This window comes from Lissotriton vulgaris, chromosome 2_1 (genome assembly GCF_964263255.1).
Source record: "Lissotriton vulgaris chromosome 2_1, aLisVul1.2, whole genome shotgun sequence".
Lineage (NCBI taxonomy): Eukaryota > Metazoa > Chordata > Amphibia > Caudata > Salamandridae > Lissotriton > Lissotriton vulgaris.
Genome location: NC_141687.1, coordinates 1,445,174,667 through 1,445,193,989, shown reverse-complemented (window position 1 = coordinate 1,445,193,989; position 19,323 = coordinate 1,445,174,667). Strand labels below are relative to the sequence as shown.

Below are 19,323 nucleotides of genomic sequence, written 5' to 3'. Positions count from 1 at the left end.
CAACCAAAGGTTAGGAAGTAGGAGACCCACGGGAGCTGCGTGCAGTGTCTAAACACAGGTGTGGGTTCCCATTGACTTTCTATGGAGTTCGTAAAAGATACAAAGTTACAATTTAAGGACACTTCGGGATGGACTAGGATGGAACCCTTTTAAACTAGGGCACTTCGAGAGTCAAGACCCACGGGAGCACCGGAGTACTCGTGTTACCTCACCCAGGGAAGCCGGGTGCATAGGTGTCTTTTCGTGTCGAGTTTCGTCGTCGTTTTCTATGGATAGCTGAAAAGAAGTACTGCAGGCGGCCAGAGGAAAAGTGTCCGGGTGGATCCAAGGGTGGATCGGTAATGTGAAGAACCTGAAAGCAGAAGGGACAGAGTCTGGGTCACTAGCCAGTGACCAGGAAGGAACCAGGCGATGTTGCGTGCTTGAAGGGGAAGAAGGTGAGTTTGTCTCTTTAGCCACAAGTTCCAGGAGGCATCAATGATGACCAGGCACTGGATTCGAGCTGTCCCATAATGGATCTAGATGACTGCAGTATCAGTATCCGGATTGGCCCCAACAAGCCTTGGCAACCGCAACCCATGCAGGATGTCAAGATTGGCTCTGTTGCAGACCAGCAAGATCTGTGGCACTTCTCCTTTTCAGGGAAGCTAGAGCAAGCCTGGAGCAACCAGGAAAGCAAAGTAATTTCAAGATGGCATCTTTAGGGGGCTCACTAGCCAACAGGCAAGGAACCAGGAAGATGCATCAAGCTCAAATGCAAAGGCGGTGCCCACGGGACACTCGTGGAGTGTGGGGGCCTGAGCTTCAAAGCAAATGGTGCTCAGGGCTGGGGCTTCTTGTACTCCAATGCACAACTTACTGAGGCTTCAGGAAAGGAGTGCAGGTAGCCAAATGCAGGATATCCAAGATGTCTGGTCCCAAGTCTCTCGTGTCCGGCACAGATCTCAGCTTTACTGTGGATGTGGGTCGGGTCAGAGAAGTCTAAATGTCTAGTTCTTAAGTCACAGAGTCTTCAGGTTCTGACAAGAGCCTTGAAACTGCAGACCACCAAAGATGCTGTTGGTGCCTGTTTGCACAGGGAGGTCACTCCTTTACCACAAGGGAGATGTCTTCCATCTTCCAGTCAGAATGGAATGTCGAAGGTCCAAGATATTTCTTTCAAAGATTCGTCCAGGATAATCTAAAGTCCTGGGGACACAGCTCCTACACTTATACTAAGGATGGGGGCTGGATTACCTGACTAGCTCCCTCCTATGGGTGAACCTGAGAAGGGGGTGGTTACACCCCTTTCCCTTTGTCCAGTTTTGCGGCAGAGCTGGGGCTGGAGTGCCACAGCAACTGGTTTGAACCGGGCTATGCATGGAGCACCTTGTGGGCCCCAGGCAGTGTCTAGATGCATTCACTGAATGCAGCGCCCCCTACCCCAATACACAAAACCCCTGTCTGGGGAGGTACTGGCACCTCTCTGGACAGGAAACCTTTTGTCCAAGCTGCCCTTGCTGGAGTTTCCCCCAGCAACAGGAGGTCAGACTCGTGTCTATGGAAGCAGCATCCATTTTGTAATACTGAGGCTCTGTTTAACTTTAACCAGGTAAAGCAGTAACATACATGTCTTTTTCCTCTAGAAGGATGGAATGCTACCCCGCCGCCAGAATTGGTGGGGGGGGGGGGGGGTAGTATTCAAAAAGTGTTTGACACCTTACACAACATGTTTTGATAAAGCCAAACCAAAGTTAGCATTAACCGCGAGGATTATAATGCACTTAAGAGTATATGGTATGGCTATATCATAGAACACCTATAAGGAGATGGTTCCGAAAGCTGCAGAGGGGCTCAGCTCATGCTAGGGCACCCTCTCACATTAAACCAAGCACTCTGCCTCCAGGATTGTCGAGGCCTACCATAGGAGTGGCTTCTAGGTGTATATGTGTCTATAAGTAAAGGTAGATATAGGTATAGTATATCTAAGTAAGGGATGATTACACCACCTTACCCAGGCTGTGTGAACAGACCTGTGGTGTCAGTTTGGAAGGCAAACCAGGGGTGGCACAATACATGCTGCAGCCCCTGGTCGGCCTATGGTACACCTATGCCCTGGGCACCTAAAGTACACTATACAGGGGCTCACAAGAGTTTCCCAGTAACCAATCTGCTATGTACCTAAAGTACATGGCATCAATTTAGAGAGAGAACAGCTGGGCTGTGGGTCTGATTAGCAGGCCAGCCGCCACACTAAAGTCGAAAAACCAGAGAATCACAGCAAAAAGTGTTGGTGACCATAGGAAGAAGACCTTACTCTCCTACAGTAACCACATTAAAAAAGCATTGGTATAGCCAATAGGTCTTGCTTTTGGGACCTTTTAAATATTTAATTATGCAGCACAATATCCTTGGTGCAACAACATCAACTGTTGCATGGCTAAACACTTATAAGGTCCCAAAGGCGAGACCTATTGGCTATGCCATTGCTTGTTTTTAAAATGTTTGGTAAACACTACTGCAGCGCTCTGGATATCTCCTGGATGCTTCATCGCCGTATTTTTGGGGTTCTCCGATGGTGGTAAGGTTTTTGATGTGGACCTGCACAGTATCACCATTTTCGGTTTGTCAGTCAGTGGTTTGAAAGCCTGTGTTCTTTTTGTGGCGCTGGATGACCTGGTTTCTGTGCAGTTGCTTTGTAGAATGTAGGCGCTAGATGCACATTTTAAAAGAGCTGGATCACAGTTTGATCTGGAGCTATATTATGTATATTATGCCTGACGATATATTCAAGTCACCAGCAATACCTGGAACAAACTTATTGTCCACTAAACATGCCCAGATGTCAGCATTTCAACGTTATTGTATTAGTGGCAAAGCCGGCGGCGCGTTTTTACACTGAATCCCTTATCTTTGACAGCTCCAACGATAGAGCTGTACTGTGAGGCGCGAGTAAAATAGCTCAGTGGGTCAATGCGACTGTTGTATAGATTTACGAGCAAGTTCTGGACAGCCGTTTTCAAGTAGGCGCTGTCTTTCTGCCTTGAAGGACGATAAAACCAGTACGCCATCCACAGTGTTTAGTGACAGCAAAATGTGTGTGTGTGCACAGTGATATATAATAATCAGCAATGTACTATTGCATTTTTTTTATTGTGCATTGGAGAAATGATTAGTTGTGCGCTCTGCATTTAGACCCTGTTTAACGTCAAAGCCTGTCTTCCATTTTTGTTTGAACCCTCTTTTCCTTTTTAGACTGTTGTAGAAAATACCAGTAGTCAGATAGCAGCTTCTGTACGTACTTTATCTTGACTGGTATCCCCAGACAGACGACCTACTCAAGGTGTGATAGAAGGGTTGGGGAATGGTCACATTTTATGGCACCATTTGCTGTGGTAAGCCAGAAGTATGGCAGGGCAGCAGCTTGCTTAAAGATAAAGTGTTCGTATAAGGTGAAAACAAGAGCCATACATTTCCCTTGTATTGGGGTGGGGTGAGGGAGGTTTGCACTCTTTTATGCAGCAGGCAGCACGCTGGGCTGACATGAGGAGAGACCCAGGTAATGGCCAAAAATATACTCCAGAATGTTGAGGGCAAAAATGTTGTGATGCAAGAGTGCCGTGGCCGAATATACAGCACCGAAACATTATGAAGGGTATTATGTAAGTGCAGCGTCGGTTTTATTGACTGCACACCAGGATACTTACTTGTGGAGTTAAGCAGAGCAAGCACAGTGCATCTGTAACCGCCTACCCTCCGTGGCGTTGTTTGGTTCTCGATATTTCACCCATGTTAATCTGGTGTTATTGCATCCTGTGTTGTCTGTGATGGCCATGATGCACAGAGCCTGGTGCAGAGAACTGTGCAGTGGGATTGCACGCCATTGACGACAAAGTGCGCCACAGTGGTGGTGCTGTTCCGAACAGCCTTTTTCATTTTCATGGTCCTGCAGCTTTCGGTGTCTGTGCTCAGTTTATTGCCACTCCTTATGTGGGGGTCATTCTCTCTGTCCTGCTGTCATGGGTAGCAGTGCTGTTTCACTGCTGGACTTGCTGGTCTCTGTCGTCATGAGAGATTCTGGTCTCAGGTATGAGCCGCTTGAGGGATTGTGTTTTCTAGTGTGGTCTATGCGATGGGTGGCCCTATCGTGACTGGGATCTCCCGGAGGGGTCTGCTGCCTCAGCCCATGTTCTATGGGATGGCACTGCCACCATGAGTAACAAAAGACCCCCAGGCATCCTCTGCTGCCTTGGTGAACCAGATGTCCCTATTGGGTCTTTCCCTCGGAGGTCTCTGCTGCCATGAGAGGCACTCTCTCTGGAAGGACCCTACTCTAGGGCGGCCCTGTTGCTGTGGGGGCACAGTCCTTTCGGGTGGCCCCGCTGCTAGGATTAGTTTTTTATTGAGGAGGCCCTGATGCCCGGACTGTTTTCTTTTTCCATCTATGAGTGTCCTGCTGGTATGTTTTCTTGGATGGCCCAGCTTCTAGGAGCGGTTTCTTCTCTAGAGGGGCGCTGCTGCCGCGAATGACACCTCTTCCAGGAGCCCTATACTGCTACGAATGGTTTGTCCTCTATGCGGCCCCCACCGACTGCCATGAGTGGTTTATTCTTCAGGAAGGACTGCTGCTATGACTGTTGAGTTCACCAAGAGGGTCGGGTACAGTTGCCTCAAGAGTCCCATTCTCTTGGATTTCCCTGCTTCTATGAGTTGTTTGTTGTTTAGTAGTGCCCTGTTAGGTGAGAGACCATGTTCTTTCGTATGGGCAAGACCCTGTATTTATGAGTTAGCGTGTTCTCACAGAGAGCACCCCTGCTACGAGAGCCCTATTCCTATGATTAGTTTGTTCTGTCTGAGTGGTAATGCTGCTGAGTGATTTGCCCTCAGAAGGCCCTGTTGCTATGACTCATTTGTTCTCTAGTAGGGCCTTGCTGCTATGAGTGGTTTGTTCTCTAGGAAGGCCCTGTTGCTATGAGTAGTTTGTTCTCTAAAAGGAACCCTGCTGCTATGAGTGGTTTGTTCTCTAGAAGGACCCTGCTGCTATGAGTGATTTGTTCTCTAGGAAGGGACCTGCTGCTATGAGTGGTTTGTTCTCTAGGAAGGGCCCGCCTCTACAAGTGGTTTCTTATTTAGGAATGAGTGGTTTGTTCTCTCGAAGGGCCCTGCTGCTACAAGTGGTTTGTTCTCTATGAAGGGACCTGCTGCTATGAGTGGTTTGTTCTCTAGAAGGACCCTGCTGCTACAAGTGGTTTGTTATCTAGGAAGGGACCTGCTGCTATGAGTGGTTTGTTCTCTAGAAGGGCCCTGCTGCTTTGAGTGGTTTGTTCTCTAGGAAGGGCCCGCCTGTACAAGTGGTTTCTTATTTAGGAATGAGTGGTTTGTTCTCTCGAAGGGCCCTGCTGCTACAAGTGGTTTGTTCTCTAAAAGGAACCCTGCTGCTATGAGTGGTTTGTTCTCTAGAAGGACCCTGCTGCTATGAGTGGTTTGTAATCTAGGAAGGGACCTGCTGCTATGAGTGGTTTGTTCTCTAGAAGGGCCCTGCTGCTATGAGTGGTTTGTTCTCTAGGAAAGCCTTGCTGCCACAAGTGATGCATTATCTCAGACGGCCCTGCAGCTATGAGCTGTTTGGTCTCTAGGAGCGCCCTGCTGCTATGAGTGACACATTCTCCCAGATTTCCCTGGTGTTGTGAGTTGCTTGTCCTGTAGGAAGGCCCTGCTCCCATGAGTGATCATGTTCCTGTGGCCGGGCCTTCTGCTCCGAGTGGCCATGATCTCCAGGGAGACCTTGCTCTCATAAGTGCCACTACTCAGAGCCCCCTGTGCTCGAGACACTGCACTTTATTGCTTCTTTTCATTCACCTCACGTCCTCTTTTCTTCCTCCTCCCATCTCATGAATCGGGCCTCATTGTGGCCTTTGTCTCCCGTGTCCCTCTTCAATTGAAGCCACGGATGGACACCTACTTTCCTCAGGGACGCTAGACGGCAGGTAGGGCGACGGGACAGAGACGCCTCCCTGGCAGCACTCACTGTTACATTATCCTTGCTGTGTTTCTTTAATGTTTTAGAATGTCAATACTCTGGTGATTCTAGTGGGAATGTTTTATGGCACTTCTGGATTGGCTTTAGATCTGCAAGCATGTCCTGGGACTTCTACCTGAATAAACCTTTTTGAAGACAACATATTTTATGTATTTTTGTACATTTTAAAAGTGGCGACGAGGGAAGAAACGACCCATCTTTGTTTTTATCATTATTTGTTCATTTTGGTTATCTTTTCAAAGAAACGGACATCATCTATTTATTTTTTTTCTTCCAACCCGTGTGCAACTTGATTTATTTTAAACGTCACATCCTAAAGGATTTCCCTGTAAGACGCTTCAAAAACGCTGTGTAAAACTCCTCAACTAATCGCTGTGAAAGACGGTCAAAAGGAACTGCCTGCCATCGTTTCAAGTAGACGTTAATATTCTTTGTGTCAATTACGAAGGTATGGCATTGTGAGAGAGGCGTCTGAGAGAAGCGTGAAGCGCGTAACATAAAACTACTCTTTTAAACGCGCAAAAGCGGCATTATCGCTATCGAGTGAAGCAAAATTAATCTTTGGCATTTTACAAACTTTGCACGAGGCGTGTATACCTTTGAACACATTACCTCGCTCGTGGATGCGCTGTATCTTCTTGATTCCAACGGCAATCTCCAGGAAACACACGAATGACGCGCAATGCATTCTGGGACTCGCAATGCATTCTGGGGCGCGTTGCTTAGCAACCTTTCGATATTCACTTGAATTAACTATTTACATGCCACAAACTCATTAAAAACTCGATTTGAACTGCATTTTACCTACAATCAACACGAATTAAGAAGAATAAGACTACGGTGACTACTTTTATTTTGTTAATTTATTTATTTTTTGTTTGTTTTTTTTATTTTCTAGAAGGGAAGATGTGTTACATTATCCTTGCTGTGTTTCTTTAATGTTTTAGAATGTCAATACTCTGGTGATTCTAGTGGGAATGTTTTATGGCACTTCTGGATTGGCTTTAGATCTGCAAGCATGTCCTGGGACTTCTACCTGAATAAACCTTTTTGAAGACAACATATTTTATGTATTTTTGTACATTTTAAAACTCACCTCCTGGATGAAATGCTCTGACACGTCCTCGCAGGTGTAAGAAATGATTTGTAGTCACTGTTCTGTTCTGCTTGACTAATTTGCCTTTGATAGCGGCTGTACATCGGCTGGTGGTTCGGCAAGCGGCAATGCTGCTGCGCTGTTCCCAGTCTCAGCCCCTGGGTAGCAGTCAAGCTCGCGCTTATGTCGCAGTCGCAGTTAAATGTGGCCGCTCCATTCTGCACTTGCAAAAAAAACAAGGATTTTGGTGAATTGATATCCATGGTAAGTTCTCCCCACCAATGGGAATTAAGGACCAAGGCATGACCTCCACAAAAAGCTGAAACTGCCAACAAGGGCCCCCACGTCATGAGCGGGGCACGGGATGGAAGTCAAGCATGTTGAAAGGAGGTCCCCAGTCAGTGACCCCCTCCTGCAGAAGAGCGGAATACTCTATTCTGTCGTGCGATTCACAAATCTGTGTGAAACACCTCTTGGGGAACTCGTGACACGATTCTTCTCAGGAAGAAGGCACACCACTGCGAGAATTGATGAAATCCGGAGCAGGAAGGCAAAGCGTTATGCACAAGGGACGTGTGGTGTTGCAGTATACCTGGGCCCAGCACTAGCCTCGAGATTCTGGGGCTCAGTTCCAGAATTGTTATGATCATGATAGATTATTTCGGGATCGAGCGAGGCTGCACAAAGACACGAACATCTGCAAAAGAGAAATACAAAATGTACTTCAACCATCTCAGATCCCTAGACTCGGGAAACGCCGCGTGTCTGGGTCCTCTTGCCTCGGGACCTCGTAAACCAGTGAGATGAGCTAGGCTGGCTTCAACAGGTCAACGGCCAACTTCTGAAACCCCAGCCACTGAGCTTGAAAGACCGGAAGCTGATTGATGTCCTGCCCTGAAACACAGCCCCCCGCCTGTGACGGGGGAGGGAGGGGGTGTTGAAGGTAACCGCAGCCCCCCCCCCCTGCCAGGCATGTTACCCTTCGAGTTGAACCAGCGCAGAGTGCAGGCTGCGCGGCTACGGGAAATTCCCAGCATTACTCAGCCAGTCAAGGTCAGTAGATTATGGAGAAAGATAAACCGGAAGAGATAAAAGGAAGAAGCAAAGAGGAGATGAGAAGATGAACAAGTTATAACAACAAGCGCAAATAAATGAAACGCACGTAAAGCTCTTATCACTAGAAAGGAGACGGCCATGCGCGTGCGCATCGCCGCCTGTACGGGCGCACACATGGTTTGTCTCCCTTCTAGCACCAAAGCGACAGCAAGAGACCTAAAACAAGCATTTGCAATGCAAAAGGTCTCGTATTAGGAAAGTTTGAGCTATTGGTATTGTAAATCCCAAATCTTTTATTTATGTGTTGGTTTTGAAAATAACGAAATTAATAGCCTTGTCATTTACTATGCCAATGGTTTTAACTTTCGCAATTGGGACACCTATAGTATTTGTAATGCAATATGTGTTGTATTTACGTGACTTAGATGTATTGATATTACAAATAACAATGGCCTTTAATTAAAAAAAAAAAAATTAATACTTACATAAAAGTGATTGTAATTTATAATGGCAATAGCTTTAACTTTTGTAAATAACTTTTGTGAAGATTATGTTCAGTGTATTTTATTGTAACGAAAATCCAAGAACAGAAGTGAAATATTAACATCTTTTTGTGACATTTGTAATAAAGCTTGAAACATTGAGAGAACATATTTAAACCAGTTGTTGTTGAATGGTTGCACAGATTGATGCTGTGGTGGCGCTGAGTGATGTTGTGGTGGAGACGAGTGATGCTGTGGCGTTCAGTGATGCTGTGGTAGCTCATAGTGATGTTGTGGTGCCCCTGAATGATGTTGTGGTGCACCTGAGTGATTCTGTGGTGATGCGATAGAGTGAGGGCGATAGAGTGAGGGCGATAAATAGATAGAGTGAGGGCGATAGATAGAGGGAGGGCGATAAATAGTTAGAGTGAGGGCGATAGATAGAGGGAGGGCGATAGATTGAGGGTGATAGATAGATAGAGTGAGGGCGATAGATAGAGGGAGGGCGACAAATAGATAGAGTGAGGGCAAAAGATAGATAGATAGATAGATAGATAGATAGATAGATAGATAGATAGATAGATAGATAGATAGATAGATAGATAGATAGATAGATAGAGTGATAGAGTGATGGCAATAGATAGACAGAGTGAGGGCGATAGATAGAGTGAGGGCGATAGAGGGAGGGCGATAGATAGAGGGAGGGAGATAGATAGAGTGAGGGCGATGGATAGAGTGAGGGCGACAGATAGATAGAGTGAGGGCAAAAGATAGATAGATAGATAGATAGATAGATAGATAGATAGATAGATTGATAGATAGATAGATAAATAGATAGATAGATAGAGTGATAGAGTGAGGGCGATAGATAGACAGAGTGAGGGCGATAGAGTGAGGGCGATAGATAGAGGGAGGGCGATAGATAGAGTGAGGGCGATAGAGTGAGGGCGATAGAGTGAGGGCGCTAGAGTGAGGGCGATAGATAGAGTGAGGGCGACAGATGGATAGAGTGAGGGCAAAAGATAGATAGATAGAGTGATAGAGTGATAGAGTGATAGATAGAGTGAGGGCGATAGATAGAGTGAGGGCGATAGAGTGAGGGTGATAGAGTGAGGGCGACAGATGGATAGAGTGAGGGCAATAGATAGATAGATAGATAGATAGATAGAGTGATAGATAGAGTGAGATAGATAGATAGTGAGGGCGATAGATAGAGTGAGGGCGATAGACAGATAGAGTGAGGGCAATAGATAGATAGAGTCAGGGCGATAGATAGATAAAGGGGGGGCATGTGGATGGTGGTCCAGTCTTCCTGGCTGTGAGTGGGTCTGTGGATGGTATTGTCGGGGCTGGTGGTCTAGAGGTCTGTGGATGGAGGTGCAGCAGACCTGGCTGGGATGGTCTGTGGATGGTGATTGCTGGGAGGTCTGTGGATGGTGATGGCTGGGACGGTCTGTGGATGGTGATTGCTGGGAGGTCTGTGTTTGGTGATGGCTGGGAGGGTCTGTGGATGGTAATGGCTGGGGCGGTCTGTGGATGGTGATTGCTGGGAGGTCTGTGGATGGTGATTGCTGGGAGGTCTGTGGATGGTGATGGCGTGGGCGGTCTGTGGATGGTGATTGCTGGGAGGGTCAGTGGATGGTGATGGCTGGGTGGTCTGTGGATGGTGAAAGCTGGGAGGGTCTGTGGATGGTGATTGATGTGAGGTCTGTGGATGTGATGGCTGGGCGGTCTGTGGATGCTGATAGCTGGGAGGGTCAGTGAATGGTGATTGCTGGGAGGTCTGTGGATGGTGATGGCTGGGCGGTCTGTGGATGGTGATGGCTGGGCGGTCTGTGGATGGTGATTGCTGGGAGGTCTGTGGATGGTGATTGCTGGGAGGTCTGTGAATGGTGAATGCTGGGAGGTCTGTGGATGGTGATGGCTGGGAGGGTCTGTGGATGGTGATGGCTGGGGGGGTCTGTGGATGGTGATGGCTGGGAGGGTCTGTGGATGGTGATGGCTGGGGCGGTCTGTGGATGTTGATTGCTGGGAGGTCTGTGGATGGTGATGGCTGGGAGGTCTGTGGATGGTGATTGCTGGGAGGTCTGTGGATGGTGATGGCTGGGAGGGTCTGTGGATGGTGATGTTTAGGGCGGTCTGTGGATGCTGATTGCTGGGAGGTCTGTGGATGGTGATTGCTGGGAGGTCTGTGGATGGTGATGGCTGGGAGGTCTGTGGATGGTGATTGCTGGGAGGTCTGTGGATGGTGATGGCTGGGCGGTCTGTGGATGGTGATTGCTGGGAGGTCTGTGGATGGTGATAGCTGGGAGGGTCTGTGGATGGTGATAGCTGGGAGGGTCTGTGGATGGTGATTGCTGGGAGGGTCTGTGGATGGCGGGGGCGGTCTGTGGATGGTGATTGCTGGGAGGTCTGTGGATGGTGATTGCTGGGAGGTCTGTGGATGGTGATGGCTGGGAGGTCTGTGGATGGGGATGGCTGGAGGGTCTGTGGATGGTGATGGCTGGGGTGGTCTGTGGATGGTGATTGCTGGGAGGTCTGTGGATGGTGATGGCTGGGCGGTCTGTGGATCTTGATAGCTGGGAGGGTCTGTGGATGGTGATAGCTGGGAGGGTCTGTGGATGGTGATGGCTGGGCGGTCTGTGGATGGTGATGGCTGGGCGGTCTGTGGATGCTGATAGAGGAGCCCCCCGCGGTGAGGTGGTGCAGCTCGTCTGACTCCAGCTGCGTGCAATCTCCCCTGTCCCTGCCCTTGAGTCTGTGCTGCAGCCTCGGCTCCTGTCTGTCTCACCGAGGGGTGTTAACGAGAGCCGGAGGCGGCTCTCGCTGTGCATTCTGGAGGGGCACGGAGCTCATCAGAACAGTAATTACAGCAGAGCGGGAGGGGCGGTTCTGAAGAGAGGGGGGGGGGTCCGGGGAGTTGAGCAGGGGTGAGGGAGCCAGGGAAAGAGGGAAAGAGTGAGTGTACTGTATACACTGAAATAGAGCACACTGCTTCCCCTCGCGGCGCTATACTTCGGAGCAGACGGAGCATGAAACGGGGAGGAACTTTAAAGAAACGAAATATGGGTTGAGATAAGGAAAGACTGCAGAAGGAACAACGAGACAATGAGAGAATAATGAATTCTGTATATGGAGAGAGCGGACAAGAAAAAGAACAGAAATAGAGAACGGGTAATAGGAGCAAATATGGGCAGACAATGCAGGAAACAGTGAAAAGAGAGGAGGGTGGATGAGAAGAAAGAATAAAAGATGGAGGAGAGGAAAAAAGGTCAGCAAAGACAGAGATAAAAGAGAACATAGAAAGAACGAACGAAAAACAAGCAGCAATATCGAGAGGTGGTGGGGGCAGGATTAAGGGTAGGGAGAGAAGGCACAGGCTGGACAGGCTGTGATCTGGACACTTTGATGTGGTGTGCGAGGCGGGCAGAAAGGACGGCCGTGGGTACATAATGACTTCACTATAGGTCAGACTGACATAACCATAGAAGATATTAACCACATACAACAAACTGACATTCTAATAGGACATGATGACTTCAGTATATGGCATACTTATTTTGTGAAGCATAACATCCGAGAGCATATTGGCATTAACACAGGACATGATAACATCAGCACAGGGTGGACTGACATAACGATAGGGTATAATGATAATTGCATAGGACAGGCAGATGTTACTGTAGTACCCAGTCTGAACCATGCCGCTATAAGACTGTTGATACCTGACATTCTGTCAGCATCCATCCATGCGCTCATTCTTTGAACCACTTATCCAGCCCTCCATCCATGCATGCCCTCACTCATTTATTCATGCACTTACTCATTCTTGCATACATGCACTCACTCGCACATCTGATTGTTGACCCACTCATCCATCTAAACTGCCACACAACCACAACAGCACCCAAACTCTCCTATAGAAAAGATACACTTTAAATATAAAAGAGCCAGACCTACTTGCTTGGCTAATGCTTGTTTTCACATAAGCAAGCATTGCAGGTTTCCCATATGTTACACTGTTGTATGTTCTAAGACTGGCAATATTTTTGTGAGGAAAGATTTGTGAAAACACCACATTTCAGGTGGTCATTTTCACTCTAAATTCTAAGATGTTTTAGAAAGTAGCATACTTTAATAAACAAAATGGCAAAGCAAAACTCGAAAGAATAAAGGGGTTCTTTTTTCAATTGTAGTGTGGTGAAACTTTTGACAACAAGCTATATAAAATAAACATCTGCAACACCTAAATGTGGCCATAAATTGGGCTCAGGAGGGGCGAGCTAAAGTTATGTTTCTACGGCGCTACTCAATGTGTGCTTTTAGACAAGCCACTTTATCTCAGCATCAACATTTCTCAGAGGGTGAAAGGGTAGGGGCGCTCCTAAATCTGCCCGAAATACTCATGGTATAATTGCTACTTTCTCTCTCTCATCTCCTGCCTGAGTTATCCACCTCACCATTCGATGATAAGAGCAAAAGGTACAGAGAGGGGGTATTAAAACGTAAGTTCTGTGAGGATGCCGTCTGCCAGCTGATCCGTGACACCCAACTCATAAATAACACAATGGCCAACAGCGTGCGTTCCTCGCATCTCAAACTACGCTCTGCATGGAGGAAGCGCCGACAGCCGCAGCATGCTCGAACAATGCCCGAGGAAATCAAAGGCACACAGAGCAGCCAAACTCACGCACCTTGACACAAAACAGCGAGCAAAGGAACTCCCAAGGGTAGCATGCCACGACCTGAGAAAGCAGATCTCCAGACTGAAAGATAAGACAGATTTGGGATTTGAAGGCAGGTGATTTGAAGGCAGGTGACGCGTCTGATGCTGCCGAAGGATAGACCAGAGACGCATATGCGAGTTGACATTTGTCATTCTGGTCAGAGAGAGTGAGCGGGTGTGTGCAGAACAGGATCAAGGTGCGTTTATTGCAGCATCTGCTACTCGCAGTGAGGAACAGAATGCAATGCTTAGGTTTAGAGGCGTGCAGCTGGGAACAGTGGCTGGGAAAGAAAAGACTAGGTGAGCCTCGAAAAGTAATGCCCTGTAGGTAGGAAGAAAGAGAGACATGGTGAACGGACAAGGGAGAGGAAGATAAAGTGAGAGAGAGACAAGCATTAGCGGCAGCATTAGAAACGAAAATCGGCCGCGAAATGAAACAAGAAGAAAACAAGCAATAAAACGAGTCACGGCCCGCGGCCGTGAATAAGTGACGGCGGGGGGAGTCAGAGAGCTAGATCCGTGCACAAGTGATTATCTACTGGCCCAGACCGAAGCAGGGAGAGAGAGCACTCAGAAACGCAAAAGAAGCTCTCGGCATTGCAGGGGGCTGGGCAGCCAAACCCGAACCCTTTGAAGTAGCCAGGCTGAGATAAAAAAGCAATTAGGACGGCCTGCGGCCGTGAATAAGTGACGGCGGGGGGCGGGGAGAGAGGAACAGATGGCTGTGAAGGGAGAAAGGCTGCTGGCAGGGGGAAGGTTTGTGCATGAGAGCAGGTCACGTGATTGGGATTCACATGAACTGTTGAAAATCCTCATTGTAAAAGTCAGCTTTGTGGATGGGCGGTATTAGGTCTCTCTACGAGACCTAAAAAGACGGCGGTAATAAGCAGACCTGGGGCAGAAAATGCTGAAGTCATTACAGAGGACAGAGCGCCCAGAACTTTCGGATTTACCTCAGGGGTTTGCTGCTAGAACACGTCTCGTAAAAGGCGCTATCAATTAAAATGCTTTTTTCATGTAACACATAAGGCAGAACATGCCACAAAGTTAGGGGCGCGCGAACGTTTCAGTTATTTTTCACAGAATAAGTGCAATTTTCACAAAATAATATCGCATCTGACGAAATTCTTTTCACTGGTATTACTTGCAACCTATCCCTGTAAGCCTACACCTTGCACCAAAAATAGGAAGGAAGACAACTAAACAATCTTGCAAAGGCATACATCGTGCACAGGCCCACACTAAGCAAAAGTGCAAAACGATAGTGCTTTTTTGTGGTAAATGTAATGTAGGAGTAAAGCCGGAGCTGGGAGTGGAGCTCATACTGCTGGAGTAGGCCTTTATATTTAGGTATAGGTATGATTATTGGAAATAGCTCCTTCCAAGGGTTTGCAACTACTTTTGGGGCAGCGCCTCTTTGCGTCTCGTGCTTGTAGAAAACGTGCTACAAAATACATCTACCACGGTACAGAACTGGCCCCGGCCTCCCCTATTTTCCCTTCTGGCATGTTTGTGGAGACCCAGGTTTATTACTTTCATTAAAATCCTGTCAGAACTATATTTTTTGGCACAGGGTAGATTTTTTGTGTATGTAAAACATTTGCTAGGCCTACTAAATATTCAATGTAAACATAACAGCCCCTCTGGTGAGAACAAATGTATCCGTTTACAAGTAAAGCAGTTCTACAAGGTACAGTGAACATATTAACAAAGCAGTGCAGTGTGTTGAATCAAGGTTACATGGAGCAGTCGTGCAGGTGATGACTCCAGCAATCACAAGCATTAGGAATGCATTAGGGCTCGGGTTTGTTTGAGTTTGAGATAATGGCATTGTAAATGGTAATGTGCACTGACAGCTGCTGATGATTGTGCCAATTGAAAGAGTGGCTGGTGTACTGTCAGCTGTTGGTGTGTGTGTGTGTTTAGTGAAAGTTGCACTGACATTGTTTGTTGTGTGCGTGGGTGTTTAGCAGCACTGATGCTTGGTCGTGTTTGTTTTTGGTGAAAGCGTACATTGATGGTTGTTGGTGTTTGTGCATGGTGAAAGCATTCATTGACGGCTGGGGGTGTGTTGTTGTGTGTGTTGTTTTCTGTGTAGTGGTGAGTGTGTTGTGGTGAGTCTGTGGGGGTGAGCCTGGGGAGTGAGTGTGGTGGTGACTGTGTTATGGTGAGTGGTGACGAGTGTGTGGTGTTGAGAGAGTGAGGTGTGTGGTTTGTGTGTGTGTAATGTGTGTGTGGTGTATGTGTGTGTGGTGTGTGTGTGTGGTATGTGTGTGTGGTGTATGTGTGTGTGGTGTTTTCTGCACACTCACACACTGCCCCTACACATTCACACACTGCTCACCCGCACACTCCCAATGTCACCCTGCATAGTCACACACTGTTTATCCTGCACACTCATTCTGCACACTCACATAATGTGCACCCTGCACCCTTACACACTGTCTCTGCAGTCACTCTGCACTCACTGTCACTCTACACTCACTCTGCACTCACTGTCACTCTACACTCACTCTGCACTCACTGTCACTCTACACTCATTCTGCACTCACTGTCACTCTCACACTCACTCTGCACTCACTGTCACTCTCGCACTCACTCTGCACTCACTGTCACTCTTGCACTCACTCTTCACTCACTGTCACTTGCTGTCACTCTGCACTCACTGTCACTCTGCACTCAGTCTGCACTCACTCTCACTCTGCACTCACTGTGACTGCACTCAGTCTGCACTCACTCTCACTCTGCACTCACTCTGCACTCACTGTCACTCTGCACTCACTGTCACTCTGCACTCGCTGTCACTCTGCACTCACTGTCACTCTACACTCACTGTCACTCTACATTCACTGTCACTCGCTGTCACTTTGCACTCACTGTCACTCTGCAATCACTGTCACTCTACACTTACTGTCACTCTACACTCACTGTCACTCACTGTCACTCTGCAATCACTGTCACTCTGCACTCACTGTCACTCTGCACTCACTCTGCAATCACTGTCACTCTGCACTCACTGTCACTCTGCAGTCACTGTCACTCTGCACTCACTGTCACTCTGCACTCAGTCTGCAGTCACTGTCACTCTGCAGTCACTGTAACTCTGCAGTCACTGTCACTGTCACTCTGAAGTCAGTGTCACTCTGCAGTCACTGTCACTTGCTGTCCCTCTGCACTCACTGTCACTCTGCACTCACTGTCACTCTGCAGTCACTGTCACTCTGCACTCACTGTCACTTGCTGTCACTCTGCACTCACTGTCACTCTGCAGTCACTGTCACTCTGCAGTCACTGTCACTCTGCACTCACTGTCACTCTGCACTCACTGTCACGCTCGCACTCACTCTGCACTCACTGACGAAGTGGTGACGCAGGCCGAGCCCTAAAAAAGTTGACTGGCTGGATGGAAGGTTGGGGAGGGATAGACGGAAAGAGAGAACTCACAAACCATATATATAGAGAGATAGAGAGAGAGGGGAATGATCGTAACATGCACACCTATGAAATGATAAATCTCAAATAGCACAGAAAGAATCCAAATGAAGAATTCATTTATGATGTCACCACTAGAAAGATGCACTGATCCAATTAAAAATCATAGTGAAATCTAAATGCTCCAGGGGCGGGACAAACAGAGTGATGGGGAGGAAAGCCATTGCAATACACAAGGAGCAGACCCAAGGCATAGTCTAAGCATTTGTTAAAGTAATGATTACAATGTTGTCTGCGACAGATAGGTAGCGAGTCTGAGAAAAAAACTTGTGAAGTTGCATGGGCGATTACTTTGCACCTTAGCTGGTCGCTGGATACATGGGGTCTACAAAGAATCGCACTATTTATGGGTAAAGTGTGAATGCCAGAGGTACAAGCCACGTGCATATGCCAATAGGCCATTTCTTTTGGTTATGCAAAGTTCTAAACACAGGTTTACACTTGGCAGGGCTGAGGCAGTCTTCCATCCTTACAAGTGTGATAAAAGAGGTACTTCCGTGTTGCTCAAGAACAACCCATGTTATTTTGTTGCTAAAAGACAAGCCACGCCTTGCAGTGCATCATATAACTGCCCATTATTAATATTACTTATTAAAAGATATGCCCCGTCCCCAAGCAGGAGCTGTGATAAGCAGCAATGTGTGTGTTTATATTCTGTCATGACCAACGCCTGTGAGGGTGCCTCGATATCTCTTGGATAAAGTGTGCTTCACCAGCCCGCATTAGATTGCACACAGTACATCCCAGGCTTTAGTTTACAAGAAGTTCCACGGTCAACTCTGGGAAAAGTCTGAGTTTATTCAAAATTGTAGGGTAGGTCTTAAGCACTCCTGTTACTTTGTGTTTAATAGTTTGGCTTGTAACTTCCGTCAAAGTTATTGTCCTTCTTTTGCGTGCTACTTGGTAGCTCTGGGCTGCCTGTCCCTGAGATTATCAAAACTGTTGGGGATTGGTTAGTGGTAACAATATCACAACCATACCAAGTGCACAGCCAATGCTTACGTTATTTCCCCCTATATAATAATTCTTCTGATTCAATCTTTATGTTAGATTCTCATATTTATTCTGAGATCTTATTTCACATGAATTGCTCCAAAATATATGTCAATGCATTCTTTTTGCTAACTTAGCACAGTGTATTTCAGAACATGAACCTCATAATCAGAAAGTTCTTTGTTAACATAATACATTCATAACAAATGATCGGCGATTGCTGAATTTGTTGGCCCGATGCATTTCGGGACCAGCGTCCCTTCTTCGGGGGCCTCTGTGAAAGAAATGATATATATATTACTTTCTGCTTGCTTTTCTTAATTTAGCCACTGCTCAGTGTTGAGTACCACACTCCTCTCTTCCAATCATTTCCTATCTCTAAATACATTCGAACAAACAATGCAGACTAACACATAACTATTCAGTAACAGTGTTACTTTCTCCGGTAGTTAGGGTAGAGGAACGAAAAAAATGATTATACATGCATACTAATTCCTTAATGTATGTTTATACTATCTGTACAGATAATCAATTTGATAACTCAGTTAGTAAATAAAGCTCACTCACATATGTGTTGCAACCTTTTGAATGAACCTCACTGTTTAAATGAATGGAGCTGAACCGTGTCACTACTCTGTAATGGATAGAAAACATTATCCATGAAAAACTCTGTAATATAAGGATCATGGTGGGTATTGAGAATGACTGTGGTGAGAAAACGGACAATTACCTGCTCTTCGAGATCAAAAGAACAACATGTCTTAAAAACAATAAGAAACCCATATTAAAAACCGGGTCTTAAAAAGCGCTGAGACACAGTGTAACCAAACAGGAGGATAATGCGTGCTTACCGATAGTTTGTAGAACGCGTTCAAAAAGATCTTTCTTAGCCGTGCTTCGCGATCGATATGGTGTAAGTGGAATTGAAATGCTCGCAGGTTTTTAAATAACGCGATTGCTAGATATTGCGGAAAACAAAAACGGACTGTCCATTCGAAAGAAGGAAGAAGTGTCAGCCATATTTGGAAGGGGTGAATGCAACGTAAATACCCACACTTTGATGTCGGTTTTTTTTAGAGTAAGCTGAGATATGCCTCTCTTTAGTTGTATTACAATGTCGGTGTAGCCATGATCGAGAGAGGATCACGAAAAATGAATACTGCTAGTTCTATGTATCACGATCATAGGGTGAGACATATTGATCCTGTGAGATGAAAAGAAGAAGGACTGTTAAAACGGTCAGCAACTTGTCGGCCATATTGAAATGGGGTATTTCGATCTACCGGAGTACATATGCAAATAATGAGCGCTGGGGTAGCGAAGCTACAAGTGTAAATAATCTCGAAGAGATTATGTTTGTGGAAAAAAGGAGGAATCGGAGTGTCTACATGGTTGTGTTCAGGAGAATGCAGTAATGTGATTACGTGGAATTTTTTTTTGAACAAAGGTACTTCTTTTG

General features: G+C 46.7%; 1 protein-coding gene across 8 annotated transcripts in view; it reads left to right on the top strand.

Annotated features, from left to right (window-relative positions):
• Positions 1 to 19,323, top strand: part of LOC147732730 (NXPE family member 4-like) — a 572,962-nt gene that overhangs the window by 313,849 nt on the left and 239,790 nt on the right. The window lies entirely within an intron of this gene.